Source organism: Mirounga angustirostris, unplaced genomic scaffold (assembly GCF_029215605.1).
Source record: "Mirounga angustirostris isolate CCGP_5_RB_7025 unplaced genomic scaffold, mMirAng1.0.hap1 SCAF_3, whole genome shotgun sequence".
NCBI classification, from domain to species: domain Eukaryota; kingdom Metazoa; phylum Chordata; class Mammalia; order Carnivora; family Phocidae; genus Mirounga; species Mirounga angustirostris.
In genome coordinates, this window is record NW_026991711.1 from 63,893,175 (window position 1) to 63,912,347 (window position 19,173).

At 36.5% G+C, this 19,173-nt stretch overlaps 1 protein-coding gene across 4 annotated transcripts in view; it reads left to right on the top strand.

Annotated features, from left to right (window-relative positions):
• Positions 1 to 1,900: 1,900 nt before the first annotated feature.
• The window catches only part of TRPC4 (transient receptor potential cation channel subfamily C member 4), a 192,597-nt gene continuing 175,324 nt past the window's right edge, over positions 1,901 to 19,173 (top strand). For 2 of the 4 annotated variants that reach the window (XM_064586166.1, XM_064586164.1), the window contains exon 1: positions 2,832 to 3,550. The gene's annotated coding sequence lies outside the window, so the exon portion shown is untranslated. Of the gene's footprint in view, positions 2,276 to 2,831; positions 3,551 to 19,173 lie in introns of those variants that run through there. The other 2 variants (XM_064586163.1, XM_064586167.1) reach the window with 2 other exon arrangements.

A 19,173-nucleotide genomic window follows, 5' to 3' on the forward strand; every position in this document is an offset into this window, starting at 1 on the left:
ATGCCCACCTTTTCCCCAGATTTGCCTAAGAAAAAGCCATTGTCATGTATCTGAGGATAGCATACATTATATACAGATATACAGAGTATTACCACCACATAAAATAATGACTGTGATACATGTACAGAACAACCATTTTCCAAATACCTGTCTGTGATTGCCTCCGAGTCTGAGATACAGCTGCTTTGGAAGAAAGTGCTTCACACACTACATATCAGCTCCTAAGTGGAAGTATCATTTCAGAAATTAAGTTGAAAGTTGAGTTCCTAATACAACTGGAATTCCAGCTCCACGATATACTTAAGCTGTGAATTGGCATTGCAGAGAATTGTTTTACTGCTATTATGTCTTGGGTCACTTGTCTCTTGCTAATTTCAAAACAAGAGTGCTTTCTTGTTTTTCTAACTAAAGTACTAAAAAGAAATTTCCAGTAAATATATAACATTTTCTCATAAATTTCTTTGGCGTCAACGAATTGCATTTTCAGTGAATTGCATTTGCAGGTTTATGGAATGATGCCAAATTTGTATTTTAAAAATGTAAACAAAAACCACAAACAAACCTTCCTCCTTCTACTCCTGATGACCTTAGTATACAGAGTTCACTGTGTTGTTTAAATAGATTTCAAAGAATTTTCCTGTAATTGCTATTCATTTTAGTAGGTGGCATGAGGTTAGCAATCAATAATCACCTGAAACTGTTGAAAACAGGCTCCAGGATCAATAGAACATTCTTCTTCCCATGGAAACACAGCTCACTCAGATGGCTGTCCTCACTGTTCCTTTCTGTTTTGTATTTATTGTAGATTCACGGGCACATTTCTTATGGAAAAAACAACTTAAGGAAATAGACAAAATGTCTCTCACCAACCTCATGACAGGGATGGAATTTTGTTACAGAAAACATATCCTTAGAGAGGTAGGAGGAGGTATACAATTTGGTACAGATGCTAAGATTGCAAAGTAAAGTTCTTAATTTCTAATCAATAGCTATGTGTTGTCACTGGTCCACTTTCTTTTAAATGTATTTTAAAATATATTATAAAGACATATACTTATCTCGGTAAGTGTAATTCTACTAGGGGTTTATTTTTAAAGACACACTGACACAGAATATGCAAAATTTTGTTTATCTGGCTGAGACAAAAGATTACATCAATAATTGTTAGCTTCGTTTTTATTTTTTTAGGCACTAAACATTTCAGTTACTGATGATGAATAGGAAGATGAATTATTTCCTGAAAAAATATAAAAAAATTTACAGTTGTATTGCATAAAACAGATTTTCATATATATCCCCCCTTGTTAAATAGAAAGCAGACTTGTGTTTATTACAAAGTTCATTACCATGTCTACAGATAGATGTTTTCTTGCATATTTTATAAAATATGGCTTCATCACTTAACATTAAGAAAACTAAACAAAACATTTAAAGATGTCAATGTATTTTTGTGGTTAAGAGTAAAAAGAGATTCAGGAAAGACGGGACTCCTTTTGTTGTTCTTGCCTTTGTTTTCTGGAGAGCTATTATAGGAACCAGTTCAGTATTTTGGAAGGGATGGTCTAGAGGTAGTGCTCCTAAAAATTTAGAACCCCTGTCAAGGCTGAGCTTGACATAAACACAGGAGATGAGTAGTAAACTAGAGAGAAAGAGAAATTTAGAAATAAGAAAAGTGATTTAAAAGAAAAAAAAGCGGCATGCACATAACACACGTGGGTGAACTCTAGCGATATTCTCTTTACTCCTGTAAATATTCCAAAAAAAACCCTCAACTCATGTGAACTAAAGAGGAAAGGAAAAAAAAAATGGAAAAAAAAAGAAAAAAAAAAACCCACCAAACCCAAGAAGGAGATTTAATTTTGCGCTTTGGAGTCTGCGTGTGAGTGCCGGCTTGCCGCCTACCCTTGGCTCCCTTGGGGAATGTTCCTTGGGAAGAAACTGGTGCTGCTCTCAGTCCGCTCAGCACTGATTCCCAGAAGGTGTAACATCGCGTGGCTGGGACGGGAAGAAAGGGTTGCCACTCATCTGTTGCACAGCCCGAAGCTAGAGCAGGCAGCTGCTGAGCCGCCGTCTGCGACCCACCGCTCACCCCCGGGCTTTTGGAAAGTAAAGGAAATCAAGTAGAAACCGCGGGTCTCAAGCGGATAATCCTTAGCTAAGATTCCGCATGGACGCCACTCTTTATTTTACAAATGGACTCTCAAGTCATGGGGCCGTGACCAACCAGGGCTCCGTGAGTCACAAGCTGGGAACCACCACGTCGCATTCACAGCAAGTAAGTTACTGCCAACTTTACCAATATATGTCATTTGCTCTCAGCACTTCAGTCTTATTTTAGTGTGTGAACTCCAAAGAGATTGGCCAAGAGATAACTTTCATCCTGAGATCTCAGGACGCTGATGCGAGCATCACACACACTCACACGCACGCGCGCGCGCGCACACACACTCCCACACACACTCTTTCCCCACCTGAAGCCACCGAACCTCGCGCTCCTAGGCTGGTGCGTGTTTGGGGTTTTATTTAATATTTGGAAACTTACTGAGTTCCTATGCTTGTTGGAAAGACCGAGCTGGGTGGGGGTGGATGGAACCCTGTGCCTCACCATTTATTCATCGCGACTGTCTCAATTGTTGACACTAGGGGCAAGCCGCATACTCCGGCTCTTGCAGGGGAAGTCTGACACCTTGAGGACGGGAGAGGGGGTGCCGGGAGCCCGGAGGAGCCGGAGTGGGAGCAGCTTTGAGAGTTCCCGGGTCGGGGGTGGGAGTGGGGGTTACTTTTTTCAAGTCGGGCGACCTGCCGCCTGCGTGCTTGTTGACTGGTTTGGGAGCAGAACGTTCAGAAGCCGGGTGCTGGCGCGAACTGAAGTCTGACATCTCTGCGGAGCCCGCCCGAAGACCGGAGGTGTGTCTGGCCGGCACCCAGGACCACACGGTGGGTTCTGGCCACTGACTTGGCTGGCCGACGGTGAGCCCGTCTGCGCAACTGGCTGACCTCAAGGAGTTGGCCCAGGGAGGCGGCGGCTGTTTGCGGGCAGCGGGGCCGGGAAGCCAGCGTCAACGCCCGCCCGCGCGCGGGTCCCCTCCACGGCCACGCAGAGCAGGGCGTGGGACGCGCTTCTTCACCGGCCGTCCCTACCCAGCAGGGTCTGTGCGGACCGTGGGTCAGGCAGCCGCCCGGGACGGAGGGCGGGGTATCTTCCTCTCAGCTCATCCGCTGTCAGCCGTGGGAACGCTAACTTTATCCCGAGGGATCTGTGGGGGCGGGGGTGGGCGAAGTTCTCCTCCCCGCGAGCTCACCTCCCTCTCCGGGGCTGCCCCTCCCCCGCCTCCCATGGCACCGCTCTCAGAGCATCCTCACTCCGCCCAGTTCGGTGCCAGCTGCGTGGGCTCTAGCTTCATGCGTTTTCCTTGGAATGCTCCAAAACTCGGCAGCGACTAAGGAAATCCCGTTGGAATTTGCCGGGCGTGCTCTCCCCGGGCACAGCACCCGGGCCGCATGTCCTTGGATCGATCGCTCTTCAGCCAGAAGATTGCCAACTTTGCAGGTAAAGAGGGTGTCGCCTCAGAGCTCCATTTGACCGGAGCTGCACCGCGCCTCCTTTCTGGGATCTCGGTTAAGTTTCTCAAGCTGCCTGGGAAGCCGGCTCCCTCTTGGGAAGCGGACATCCCTGGGGGGTTACGAGTTCAAAAGGCTCCGGCTGCATGGTTTCTCTTTAAGGCTCCAGACCGGATTTGTGAAGCTTTCTGTGGTTGACCTGGGCTGAGCGGGAGTTTGGGGATGCTTCTCAGCCTCTCACTGCACCCAGCTTTAAAGCAGGGGAGAAGGCGAGGAGTGAACCCCTGATGTGACTTATATGGTAAACAAAGCAGCTGCAGCCACGCCACGGTGCTGGGGAGGAAGGCTGTTTTAGCCTTTTATGCATTTGGGGAAAATGGAGATCTTGGTGGCCCCTGGGCGTATATGAGTGAGCCCTAGACTCGCTGGCTCCTAAACTGGGGGAATGAAGAAAGGAAAGTGATCAATGTCCTGTCGATCGATTACACTCTGCGTCATTTTCATTCTCTATCAAGAAACAGAAACACTTTTATCCGTGTTGCTGGACCAACGCTAGGGATTCCTAGTTCGCTTGGCAACTGAAATTCCAATTAAGCCAATAGACCCTGTTTGCTACTTGGGTAAATCACTGAGATTCACAGCACAACTTGTTGTTCCAGCTGTGAACTCATCTGCCTTTTGTGACTAGAGACTAGAGAACACTGGCAAGGGATGGAGGATTTGGGGGAGTTTGAAAAAAGGGAGCTCTTATCTTGTCTGTATTCACTATGTTGGGTCCCCTATGATGCATCCTTGTTCACATGGTTTCTTAGGGAGACCCTTCCCAGTTAAATTCCGCAGCTATAAAATGCAGCAGGTTGCTCGCTGCTCACTGAGTAAGCACCAAGCCAGAGGAGTGGGAGGAGGCAGAAGCAAGGCTTACTTGTTTTATTAAAAAATGAATTTAGAATAGACTTGTAAAACTGAAAAAAATCTTTCAGGTTTCATATAATTTCTGGCTTTTCGATCATAATAATCACAACAGAACATATTACAAATTCTTTAAGGAAAATGGTTAACTAAAGGTTTTTTTTTTTTTTTAAATAAAACTGAATTAGACAATGAGAGTAAGAAAGAGTGGGTGGATATGTTACAACATTGAAATCGTCATCTCTGTGTTATGGTTTCCTATTTAATCTGACATTTGTAATACCTACTTCTACTCACCTGGACAGCATACCAGGAAACATTTCCCCTCAAGTATTTATGGTAAAGAATCAAGATACAGGGATAACTAGTACTTCAGATATTAGAATCAAAATTCAGGAAAGACATTGTTAAAGAAGAACTTTAGAAACTGTATTTATGAATTAATGCAGTTAAGGCAAATCAGTACATCACGTAGAAGTTAAATGGGCTTTATCAGAGGATTTTATGCTAATGTCTTGTATTAATAAAAGTTAGTGCAGGTAGAAAGAAAGAAAACACTTAAATTGCTTATGAATAAGAAACCATAGAGCTGGAGAGCCTTTCAATAAAGCTCTGATCAGGGGCGCCTGGGTTGCTCAGTCGTTAAGCGTCTGCCTTGGGCTCGGGTCATGATCCCAGGGTCCTGGGATCGAGCCCTACATCGGGCTCCCTGCTCGGCGGGAAGTCTGCTTCTCCCTCTCTCACTCCCCCCTGCCTGTGTTCCCTCTCTCGCTGTGTCTCTCTCTGTCAAATAAATAAAATAGAATCTTTAAAAAAAAAAAAAAAAGCTCTGATCAGAGCTCAGCTATTCTGCAAACTTGCTGTTGTGAAGAGCTGAAAAATTTATGCCAAGAAAGTTACCCTCCAAAAGAAACAGGGACTGGTTAATGAGACTGATACACAAGAGGTGCTTAATATTCAAGTGAATAAATATAATGAATATACTGTTAGATCAATAGATAGTTCAAATAAGGCATAGTGAGAAGATGTGTGATTGCAAATTTAGAAAAGTTCTTCCTCTTAAGAACTTAAAGAAACACAAGCATTCATCAAAGCAGAAAGTATTTATTAGAGCTCAACAGATAGAAGAAATGTCTCTTTAGTAAAACCTTTCAAATATGACAATGTTTCTAAAACTCTCTGATTTTGGAAAATAAGATGTTTTCCATTTACTTGCTTAATGGTCGTTCTCAAAGATTTATAAAAGGTAAAATAGATTTCCATTATTTACAAGCTATAAAATTTTGTAATTTTTATGTTGTTTATTTTTCTGTTGTAGTTATTCCCAGAAGGTCAAGATTAAAATGCACAGAAAAAAAAATATGAGAAAATTAAAGTTCTCTGTGAATTTTATGGCCACTTTGACTGTTGAAATAGTAAGAGACCAAATAACTTTCCATGTAAGATAACCTTAATTAACTCATACTTTACATAAATAAGAAATATCTGAAACATTGCTATTATTCTTTCTGCTTAGGAGAAATTTAAATATCTTGTATATCTTGTTCAGCACACACATTTTAAACTTTTAAACTTAAAGCCTGTTATAAGCATGATAAATTTCTGTTGAAGTATAATAATAATAGCCTTTAGGGTATGCTGACTAACCCCACTGAATTAAAAAATATTTTTATAAGTATATTGTTGAGAATATTGGCATGTTTTTATAACTGTATGTTTAATTCCCAGGATAATTTATGGCAGTTCAGATTATCAACATTACATTTAACAGCTAACAGCTGAAATAATCTATCTTTTCTAATTACTTCATATATAGTAACACAAATAAAGATATACACACATATGTTCAGTAGTTAAAATTGTGAATATCAGTGCTCAAAGACGTGAGAGATTTTGTAAATATAGATATACAAAATTTGCTGAACAGTATAGCCAGGGCAATAAAACTGTGGACTGAATATTGTCTTATGAAAAGATGATTGTTTTATTGTTTAAAACAAGCTAGGTGACAGGAAATATAATAAATGATTAAGTCTTTCTTTTCCAAATTCATTATTGCCAAACATTTTATGAGATCAGATTCTAATGTACATCTTTACTTTCTACTTTGTATTGTCTGGGCTAAGTTGAAGCCAATACTATTCACCTTCTTAATATCTATGGAAAACCTCCCATAAGCATTTTGGTTGTCGCTGAAAATGAGATTGAGGAGACAGCTCAAAATAAAAGACTTGTCTTTTCACCTAATTTATGCCTATCACCTCCCCACCCCAAATACCCATTAAAACTGGTTAATTCAACCCCAGTTCCATTGGATAGTTGCTTCTATCTAGTGGTGATGAAATATTGCTTCAAAACTCTTTCCTGTCCTTATGATGTCTACTTCTAATCCTCCCAGATGCAATGAGATCTCAATATTTTAAGAGATTTGAGAATATTTTGATCAGGGATTGAGTAGCATGCCTATATCTTTTTAATCAGCACAAATACAGACCTGATCTCTGAGAACATTAGTACTGCCAAAACCACTCTACGACGAAAAAATACATTTGGAAAAAGAAGGCATTCATTTGCTAAAATAAAAATTAAAGACACATGCTTTGAAAATATACCAATTTAAAACTACATTGTTCTCTGAAGTCTCTGGTAAATGAAGTGATCTGTTTAAATTTTTTACAAATCTCAGTGATCCTTCTGAAAGTTCAGTTTCAATTAAATAGGATACAAAAAAGAGATAATGGTTTCAGTACTGGATCTGCTCTTGTAACTAAACTGTAGATGACATCCCATTATTATCAGTGTACGTTTTGTCTCCTTTTAAAAAATGTTTCCTTTGAAATACAGCAGTGTCATAGAGTAATGGCTTCTTGAGGAGCAAAAGATGACACAGGCACAGTTTTACACATACAATTAGAAATGTTAATTAAAACATTAATTTAAAAATACACCTTGATCGCTTTATCTAGCACACTGCACTCTTTTCGAGAAATGGCAAGTGCAATGAAATAAATCAGAAATGCGTTCATTATATTCTGCCTGTAGTTTGCTCTTGTATTGTTTAAATATGTTGAAAACGTCGACATAAGTAATTTCCTTGAACAAATTTCATCAAAAGTTAAAACTTGCTTAAGACAGAAAACAGGAAGTATTATGAACAAAGGAAAGGAGAAAAAGAGAGGGGGCCAATATTTATGGGTACTTAATGTGTGCCAGGCACTATGTTAGGAACTTAAAAAAAGTTTTTCTCATGTTTATTTTCACATCTACTTTAAAACCAAAGTATCATTGCCACCTTTTGAAGAATCTGAAAATACTAAATTTCTAAAAAATAACAAAACTGCTTTGTGGGAGAGTCAGGATTTGAACCCTTGTTTACTTGATTCTAAAACTGACACTCTTTTTACCTAATTCTTACGGTTTCTAAAATAAAATTAGTAATCTCTTAACAAGATTCATATGTTCATGCTATTCCTACAGCTATTTATTTCTTTAATTCTTTGAATGTTTTAACATTGGGACATAAACTACCCCATTATGAATTATAAAACAATACTCTGTTAACTAAAGCTCTAACAGTTCTGAAGCAGAGCAGAAACTAAGCCTCTCACCTCAAGCAGGTTGTTCTCAAAATTATTTCCTTTCTTCTTCTTGAATATAAAGGTAATATGTATGGAAAGAAAAAAAAGGTTTATTTTTATGGATAAAATTTGAGGTTATAATTTTTTCCTTTAAAGAGTCATTAGATTACAATTTGTAAATAAAAAGTTCTCATTCCAAACTTTAAAACAGCTCTAGGCTGTTAATAAACTATCTCTGTTTATAGAAAATGCAATCATGTTAGGACATGTTAGGTTTATATTGCATCTTATTGATGCTATACAAAACTTCTAAACAAGTGTTTTTGTCTTAATTTTATCTGAAATCTTATTTGCCTAATTATTTTTAATGTTCATTGGTATTTTATCAGGGGAGCTTTCATTCAGACATCCCAGAAGGCATCTATCAGCTGGTAACACATTTTAAGAAATTTGCCACTTTTTTTTTTTTTTTTTCAGAGATATACCTGCAGTTAAAACAAGTGTGATTGGGGCACCTGGGTGGCTCAGTCGTTAAGTGTCTGCCTTAGGCTCAGGTCATGATCCCAGGGTTCTGGGATCAAGCCCTGCATTGGGCACCCTACTCAGAGGGAAGCCTGATTCTCCTTCTCCCACTCCCCCTGCTTGTGTTCCCTCTCTTACTCTCTCTCTGTCAAATAAATTAATAAAATCTTAAAAAAAAATGTGATTATGTCTGAAGGCCTGTTGACATTGAAGTTAAAGGAATAATTTTGTTGAATATGTGTAATACCATATGTGTAATACCATTACAAAAACTAACACTGAAATGGTAACCATTCAGGAGATAGTTATTGAGTATAATTGAATAATTGAATAATTAGATGAATGACACATGAATAAACCCTTCATCTTTGCATTTTCTGGCAAAGCGCCCTCTGTATATAATAAATTTTCCCTTATTGCCCCCTGTCAAAATGTTCTCCAAGCACTAAACTCTAGTTCACTATTACTTTCTCCTTGAGTTTCCTTCCTGTCTCCAGGTGTTGGAAGTATAAATACAAGCAAAACTCTTGTTATATTCTAACTTGCAGGTGGGTAGAGGTCTGTCTCCTGAACTAGACAGTAAACTCCTTTAAGAAACACAGAAGATGCTCAAAAAATGTGTGAGTTTTTAACTGAATTAGATTGTCATAAATATTATGCTTTTGTAATTGAGCATAATTAACTTATTTCACAGTTTTATAATACCATAGTTGGCTGAATTTTGAGCATATTTATTTATAGAATGAAGCCAGTTATAATAATGACATTGCACTTGTACGATATATTGCATACCATATTATTTCCTATGTTACAAAAATAATGAGCCCACAGTTATTTAATGAATATGACGTCCAGTCAACTAGTTACTCCATAGTGCTCGCTTTCACAAGGTTTATATAACCATTTAGTGTGTTTTAGTTTACATGTGGCTGTGCCACAATTCTTCAGGGAGAGTTTTTGTCCCGTGACACTGTGGGAAGTGTGGTCAAAGTTGAAAGAGGACAGATATAAGTATTTTTCAGGAATACCTACTGAACTAAAGAAAGCCAGGGACTTCTTTGGAGTGATTATATTTGGCAAATTAAGTTGAGAATTCATGTCAAAGACTTGACAAGTACATGATGTCCAATTGTGGGTGGCATGAGCTTTTTGCTTTTTTTTTTCTTTTTCTTTTGGTCTTTTCATTCTACCTCATTGAGAATAGGATTGTTACAAATCAAGGCTTATGAAAAGTGTTCAGATACTCTGCTACATTTTTCATATATTTTATCTCTAAATGATAGTGGAGAAACTACACAACCGTGTAAGCTAGATCCTGGATCATAGTTCATAGCACATTGCATTGTAATTTTCATTTTCACTGTATTTGAGCAATTAGTATTCAGTATATGCTTTTTAAATAGATGAATGGAGTAAAAGAATGCATGGATGATTGGTCTGTTGTCAGCTGCTATGTTCAACCCCTTTCAATATGCTGTGCTTTCTAGTAACTGATCACACACCAATATGAATCCCCAAATGAGAGGAGATGAGCGGACAAGCATGATGCATAAAGTACATTGAGTGAAGAATGAAGAATCCATTGTGCTTCATATATAGTAGGCATCCCCACTATTTGTGACAGCAAAGGTACCATTTTATGTAAAGATCTCCTTCATGCTAGGTGGGATGAAGCTGCATATCCGGAAGATCACACTGAAGACTACATTTAAATGAGCTCTCTTCTGTGATAGTTGTAGCGTGACAAGCAGTTATTGGGTCTTGTTTAATTTCATCTAGAGTCATACATATCTATATCTGCATTTAAACATATACCAGCATTAAACACCTACATTTAAATTCATCAATTAAATATAAATTATAAAATTAAAATTATGTATGAGATATAATATTAATATATTATAACATATGATAAATATATTATAAATTAATATAACTATAATATTAAATATATTTTAATATATTTATTATTATATATAATATATTTTACATATTAGAGAGAGAGCTCATGTGCATCTGCATGCGGGCAAAATATAAGTAACAAAAAAATTGGGGGACTGCTCCTGGATAATAAACTCTTAAAGTAATGACCACAGAATAATTATCAGAGACCGTGAGATACAAATTGTTAGCAGAATGCAAAGTAGCCCATAAAAGACAAGAGAAGTTATTTGCCAATATCTGTGTCCCTGTAGCATGGTTAGATATGTAATCAATGACTTGGAAGGTCATCTAATTCAAAAGTCTTTTTTTAAGCAAGACTCTCAAATCTTACTGAATAATTTTTATAATATACTGTATACATATATAATACTGTATATACACAAATATAAGGTGTTTTATTGAGGGCTTATTTAATGCATGACAATCACTCTTCTAGATGCTGAAAATACAGAGGCAGATATTTTCCTTTTTCTTTAAGATTTCAAACAAAGGATTCTCATGAACCTCATTATCATGCTCCACTATCCCATATTATTTTAGAGACATTGTACTGTTTTATTGTCGGCTGCTCTTTTCTTAGGGAAATAAAGAACTCACTGAGAACTGTAAATTATATTAAAACAGATTTAATCTATACTTGTAATTTAAACAAAATAACATTGGGTCACATTATAAGAAATCCAAATGCATCCTCCTTGCCTCAAACTACTGTTTCCTTTTAGAATAGGATTTGGGTCTTCCAACTATAAATCTATGTTAAATTTGAATAGCAGTATTGGCACTATTAAAGATGGTGTTTTCCTTTTATATGTACATATTGTTAAATTACCTTTCAAAGACTATGTATTTTAGGAGATCAGTGGATTCCAAAGTCTTGATGGATTTATGGTAATACATTTCACATGTTATCCAATCTTCCTTGGAACCAATGAAGCAAACCTAAGAGAAGAAGCCTGTTTTAGAGCTAGGGATATAGTGACTTGGATCCTCCGCTCTACCTTTTGCCTTGGGACATAAAAAAATCTTGGCTAAAGATTCCATTCTGGAATCATCTAGAAGTTCTCAGTATCCACTGCAAGTGTTTCCTAGCCAGCTCCTCTGTCTATAAGCTGAGAATGTACTGAAGACCTAGAAACAGACCATCTTTCTCATGGTCTTAAATATTTGGAACAAAGAAAGGGACTGGACTAGCTACGTTAATCTTTTATAAAAAAAAAAAAAAATTTTTTTTTGTGACCTACATTCTTTTTTGCCAGAATTTTTGCTTTCTGAGAGTCATCATGTGAAATAAGCAGAGTGCCTACCTCTAAGCCTCTGAGAACCTCCATAGTTAAGGAGAAAGAAATATCTCTAAAGAACAGTCAAATTTCAGGGTTATTATTGTTCTGTGGGATATTAAATAGCTTTGTAACTTAAAAAAAATAAGATATATCTCTATGTATGGCTGAATAAAAAGATAATGTTGGCAAAGGGAAAAGACTTACTTGCTTATCTAGTTCATTTTAACCACACAGCTTAACATTTTGATTTGTAGTGTGTAAGCTACTTAGAGAGCTGAACGGCATACTTTCATTTAGCACTGCAGCACGTTCTTGGAACAAAGTGAACCAACAAATGATTTTGCCCTTTCATGAATAAAAGAAGGTTTAATGAAAAAACATTTCATTATAATAGTATACTTATGATAAAGAATTTTTTCCAACAGATAAAATATCAACTTTAACTTGAAGAATAAAAGCTCATTTCTGTTCTATTGTACTTAGCAGGAAGCACTAAGAGCAGAATTTAAAGCATAACTTTCCAATATACTTAAATACTTTCTTACTAGTTATTACACTGCTGAATTGAAATATTCGGTACAATTAAATATTGGAAATTGCCCCCTTTTAGATTAGTAGTTAATTGCAATAATTTTTGGCAACAAAATACAGATCTGTTTTATGTTATAATATTTTAACCTCTGATTTTAATTTTTTAGCCTCTGATTTTTTGTAACATAAATATTTATGAAGTAAAAATAGAGACAGAGGCCAGTCCGAGAGGTAAACAAATTGAATATTTGAAATAATCCATTGTTGAATAATCTAGGTATATTTGAAACATATAACTTTGATTCATTTCAGTTTATTTAAAGAAAGTTATTTGAAAGCTGAGCTACATTCTTACAATGCTCCTGGTTTTAAGATTCAAAATAAAATCTCATCTATAAAAATATACCAGGATTATGTGTCAAATATTTAATGTAATTAAAGAGAATAACTACTCATAAAAGCATTAGCATTTAGAAGTGTTTTAGGGTCTGCCAGAATTTATTTTGATTATTTATTTTAATCAAAATTTAATCAAAATGAATGGATATACAAGTGCAGCAAAGACAGTGACTACTCAAAGGGTTTCATATACCCTTTGGTTCATTTCCAATGCGACATTGTCATCATTACTGTTTGCTCTTCATCAGTCCTCTACCCACAGATGGGCTGCTTGTTTGAGGCTGCACCCTCATGGACAGGAGGCTTATGACAGAGGAATCGCCATATACAAATTCACATTCCCTGCTCCCTCAAACAGACCAGGGTGCTTCCATATGTAGATGGGAAGTATGATGAACATTTATTTTTCTAAACATTTACAAAATTATGGTAAGATCCTTATTCACGGTTGAATTATGACTTATGATAAATTACCATTAATGGTTTTCTTTTTCTTTAGGTTAGAGATAGAAGTTTCTTCCTAATATATTTAAGAAAATTTGGTATCAGGAAGGATTTAAGCAAAAGTTTTTAAGGAAGGAGATTTCATATTGTCACATTCTCCCTAGATATATAGGGAAAGGCACAATGAATTTAATCTGTTGTGTTTAAGAAAATTGAGTAATCGCATTCTGTTTTGTTATGAGGAGAAGATCATTACATAGTTGGTGCTGGGATTTTTTAGCCATTTTGGGGGTTTACACTAAAATGAATGCTCACGCTAATCATAAGGATAAACTATATGAATATTTTCAAATATCTTATGTGAAACATCAAAATACTTAACATATGTTGCTGATTCATTAATCATAGCTAATCACTTATTTTAAAAAGAATTTAACATTTTAATTTTAATTCATGTAACAAATACTTTATTTTCTTAAAATTTTTAACAGTACTTTGAAAGTGTTTGCCAATTATTTGAAATATAAATGTAAGACCAAACACTACAAAATATTTATCTGACTTTTGATGAACTATTGTTGTCTTTATTTCTTACCCTAGAGTATGTTGAAATAAATTTGAGGATTAGTGTATTTGTCTTTAATAAAAATAAAATGTGCATATGCTTTTGGGGACTAGGCAGGCTCAGCTGGATAAATTTAATTTTCTATTCTTTTCAAGAATAATTATAAATCTGTTTTATTTTCTATTTTAGTTTTCTTTTTTATTTTTAAAATTGCATATATCACACCTGCTACTTTCAGATGCCCTTTTTTCCCTTCTTGTAACACCATGCCTCTATGGGGAACCAAGAGTTCTCATTAGCATGTTTAGTGTCAGTATGTTGGCAATGAATTTTTTCAGTCTCTGATTGAAAATATGTTTATTTTCACCTCACTTTTAATGTTATTTTCATTTGTTAGAGTATTCTAGATTGGGAATTATTTTCTTTTGGTACTTTACATACACCACCCAATTGACTTTTGACTTCCATCATTTCTGTTAAGAAGTCAGCCATCAGTCTGATGGTTGTTCCTCTGAGAACAGTGTGTTCTTTATTTTTTTATCGCTTTTATGTTTTCTCTTAGTCTTTTGTTTTTGTAGTCTCACAATATGTACTTATGTGATCTCTTTGAATTTCCACTGCTTGACATTTGGAGCGTTTCTTTAAAATGGCTTCATAAATTTTACCAGTTTTGAAAAGTTCTTAGTCGTTATCTCTTCAGATATAGTTTTACACTTTCCTTTCTTCTCACTTACGGCCTCCAATTACACGTTGTTACCTTTTTACTCTGTCATGTATCTAGCAGTCTTTTAATTCTTTTTATAATGTATTTTCCATCCATTTTTGTTCTCTCTGTTGTAATCTGGATATATTTTGTAGCCTTATCTTCCCAACCATGAGTCCTTTTTTTTTTGTTTTTACTATGTCCTATCTGCTGTTAAACTCATTTATTAAGTTATTAATTTCAATTATTACATTTTTCACTTGCAGTATTTTAATTTGATTCTTTTTTTATAGATTCTAGATTCCTCATAAAATTTTCAATTTTTCTGTCTCATTTCTGAATATTGTTGAATAACACATTAAGTTTAAAGTTGGAGGCCAATAATTCCAATAACAAGGCTATGTGTTAATCTGTTTCTCCTAAGTTTTTATTAGAATGCCTCACAAATTTTATTTAAAGGTGGAAAATGTATATAAAAAATTGTAGAAAAAAATTATAGAAGTTTTGTCATCTTCTCCCAAATAGAATATACCCTATCCTCTAGCAGGCAGCTAGGATGGGAATAGACCTCTTAATCCAGTCACAAGCTGAGCTGCTTAGAGGTTAATTTTCAGACTTTGGAAGATCCTATGAATCACTGGCTGTCCCAGCTAATATGTTTTAGGGTCCCAGGGTGTAAGAACCTTGGCAATTTAGTAAGACTACTTCTCATTGCAGGTTCCAAAAGAATGAATTTCGTCTTTGAATTTTTGTGAGATTGATGAATACTTTGCTCTAATTTTTAGCAGTTTTCTGATAAATGTCTTATTTTCTTGCAAAGCTTAAGATTTTAACAAATGCCTTGAGAAGAGTTATTGAGTGTGACACTCACTTCCATCTGTCTCCCTTTTTACCAGGTATAGGAACCTTGTATAAATGCCTTGAGGGGAAACATGGTTTGTAGAAGTCAATTGACCTCTCTATGGCTTCTGTCTATCTGGAATCTTGGCTCCCTAAGTCCTAGTTAGGTCTGTAACAGTTCTTTAGACAGAGGTTTATTTGTTTGTTTGTTTATATTTGCCCAGCTTCTCTAAATATTATCAGAAGGAGTGTTAATCCACTACCTGTCATTCCATCATAGAGACACAAGTCTTCTTTTATATTTTGACTTTAATGCTGAAAAATTCAAAGTGTTTAAAAAGAAGAAACTATACTCACATAATATAGTATAGATATGTATTGTACCCCTGGAGAGATGAACATAGCAACTGCAAAAGAGTTCTGGAATTTTTAACCTTATTTATTTATTTATTTATGTGGAAGTAACAACATTATTCTTGAAGAATTAGCAAGTCTTTGACATTAGAAATTAAACCATTTTAAAGTATTTTGTATAAAAATAATAAATTCTAAACAAAACCATATTAATCTGGCACAAATCAATTATAAGTTAGTTCTAATTAATAGCTCTTTCTTACTGAACAGCGAACACACTATTAACTGAAGAAAAAGTAGAGGCAATATAATGCAATAGCAACTTGACCTCTTCATCACTGAGGTGAGATTTTTTTCAGGCCTGTGGTTTTCTAAGTAATCTTAATTTCGTCCACTTGAAATCTATTATAAAAATGCTATTGCTTACTGCTGTTTGTGTTATAGTTATAACTGTTACTGTTAAAATTACCTAAGGCCTGATATATTTCCTTAAAGATGTTTTGCAGATATACTACATTACTATATTACACCAGATAATAAACTTGACATCATCCAAACCTGCTTATAAGATGTTATTTCTAATTTTATCATCAGTATCATTTCAGCATATGATCAATAGATCTGCTACTTGCTTTCATTTCATCCAAATCAGACTTCGTTTATCCTGAGATGTGCATTTGTCTATTTTAAAAAATAATGTCATTTTAATCTTTGCTAAAGGGATGCAGGAGTGAATGGGGGCAATGCCGAATTCCCATTACCGACTTGACCATGGTTGGATCCCAACATGACATTGATGTTAGCTCTGGCCTGACAAAAGTTGTCAGTGCTGAATCTTTTGGGTCTAGAGAATTGAAGTTTTTTTCACAGCCTCTTCTTCTTCAATATTGGCTTTAAGTACAATGAGGCCCTGGCGGATGGCCTGAGTAAAGGTTTGCTCAGAAAATAGTGAGGAGTTAGATTTAATTCTAGACCCAGTACTGGTCAGCTGTGTCCCAGAAGGGAGATTTGTCCATTGGCTGAAATTCCTAACCTGTCCCTCAGTACAAAATCTGATGCCATGGTTATGACCATGGTCCTCAACACTACATCGCCCACCATAGAAAGGAGTTCATCTCATGGTCAACAGCAGGTACACCATTCTGAGCTTCAGGAGAACCCATCTTAAAGCCAGGCTTCCCTTCCAATGGAGCACCTTGGCCATTAACCCTGAGATTCATCCGTTTTTGTGTGTATCAATAACTTGTTCTTTTTCTTTCCTTAATATTCCATGGCGTGAATGAAACAATATTTTCGTATCACTGAGATGACAACATGGGCAAGCTGGAAGGTAAATGATCTAGGATTTCACTTTCCCCCTGAGCTACCTTCCTATCAAGGACCTGAGCCTTGGCAGCTGCACACCCAGTCTCCTACCCAGGAAGCCCATAGATTTCATGTAATTGTGGGAATCCAGGTCTTTGCAATGGACTGTAATGGGACTTCAGACAATACCTTGGTACATCTGGAGGGAGATAACCAAGCTTCCCCAAAGGATGTGGGGTGCCATCTGGAAGACTTTGGGGCTATAACCCAAGACAGTCCTTGAGGAAAGAGCAGATGTTGGGGGTCTCTCAAACCTGACTCAGAGGATCATTTCATTTCTGTCACAGACCTATAAGCAAATACTTTAGTTCTTAATTCTTCTTGACCTGAGTACTTTCTTTATTCACACATTTTGCATAGATTTGCCAGAAAATCATCATGCCACTTTTATTTGTACTAATGACTAAGAGCACCTCCTCATAGACCTCCCTGATCTGCTTGAAGGCTTTCTTGGAAAATGACTTCGGTAACCTTTCAGTCATCTACTAACTGGATCTATTTTTCCCCAGATGATAGGATGGGGGTTGAGGTGTGATACTGGAGGGGCCTACTATGCTTTCCTTCTCATCTTTTTAGTGGTGCTCTCAAGGCTCATCTATTTCTTGACATGCCTTCTGTGAAGACCATGTGCTCTACAGGCAACAAGAATGGTGTGGACAAGGAAGAAGTCGGTAACCTGAACACCTTCCTTCCTCCATGTATTCCAATTTCCCCTACCCTCCCTGTCTGCTATTTTTATGTACTATAATGGTCCATAGATGCTGCTGTGTATATATTAAAGATTTGCAGTTTGTATGTTAAAGATCTTCCCATTTAAATTTCTTAAGGGCCAAAAAAATTATACATGTTTTTCTTTACAAACATTAATTTCAAAACACAATTTCATAACTGCATAATGTCAAACCCCCAAGACTGAAATACTCTTTGAGCCATTAAGTAGATGAGATTTTAACCCTACTGAGCTCAGTTTTCTTGAGTGCTTCCTAAAGAGCGTCACACCTAATATAATTTTTCTTCACATCTTTTTCTCATCTCTTGTTTTGTGATACTGTATTGGAACTTAACATCACACTGCAATCCCCCAAATATACCATTACCATGCTAAGTCGCTAGCTGGCTTTTAATGATTCTGGGATTTCAACCAGCTAAGAGCATGGGAAGTTTAAGGTGCTCTCCTAGTGGCTAGAATAAAGATTTCCAACTTTCTCCTAAAAATAGTAGCAGAGTAGCATGGGTTAACATTTAATGACTGCTTAGTCTATGGCAGGCCCTGGGCTGATTGGTTTACTTATATCATTTTATTACCCTCATGACAACTGTCATCATCTCCATTTTAGAGATCAGGAAACTAAAAAGGCTTAGAACAGTTAAAATAGCTTTTCCAAGTCACATAATTAGTATGTGGTATAGCCCTGAATTTAACCCAAATCTCACAAATTCCAAAACCAACTCTCTTTTTTTTTAATTTTTAAAATTTTTTAAAGATTTTATTTATTTATTTGAGAGAGAGAATGAGAGAGAGAGAGCACATGAGAGGGGGGAGGGTCAGAGGGAGAAGCAGACCCCCTGCTGAGCAAGGAGCCCAATATGGGACTCGATCCCGGGACTCCAGGATCATGACCTGAGCTGAAGGCAGTCGCTTAACCAACTGAGCCACCCAGGCGCCCCCAAAACCAACTCTCTTAACAATTATTCTATAATGCAAGTTTGAAATCTGAGGCATTTTCCTCACTGTACTGCTGTAAATTCCTAAGCAGCTTCTATGATCCTTTTCTTCTTCATTGGTCTTAGTATGTATGACACCATGTTTCTAAGACATTTTTCTCACTCTACCCCTGTAAATTACTAAGCAGCTTCTATAATCCTTTTCTTCTTTATTGGTCTTAGTATGTATGACACCATGCTTCCAAGACTTTTAAGGTTTTATAGCACTTGCTAAGGTACTACTTTTTAAGGACTGGTTTTAAATCCAATTGTACAATGCCTAAAGAAACACAACGTCCTTATTCCTTCTTTTTCATGTCTCATCCTTATTTATCGATGTCAATTTCAGAAAAAATCACCAAATTTTTATCTTTCTTCCCCTTTTCAAGTGTATTTTAAATATGATCGTTACAAGGTCTGCCTCTTGATTTATATTTTTACTTTTTTTTATAGACACCATCTCTAACCCCCAGA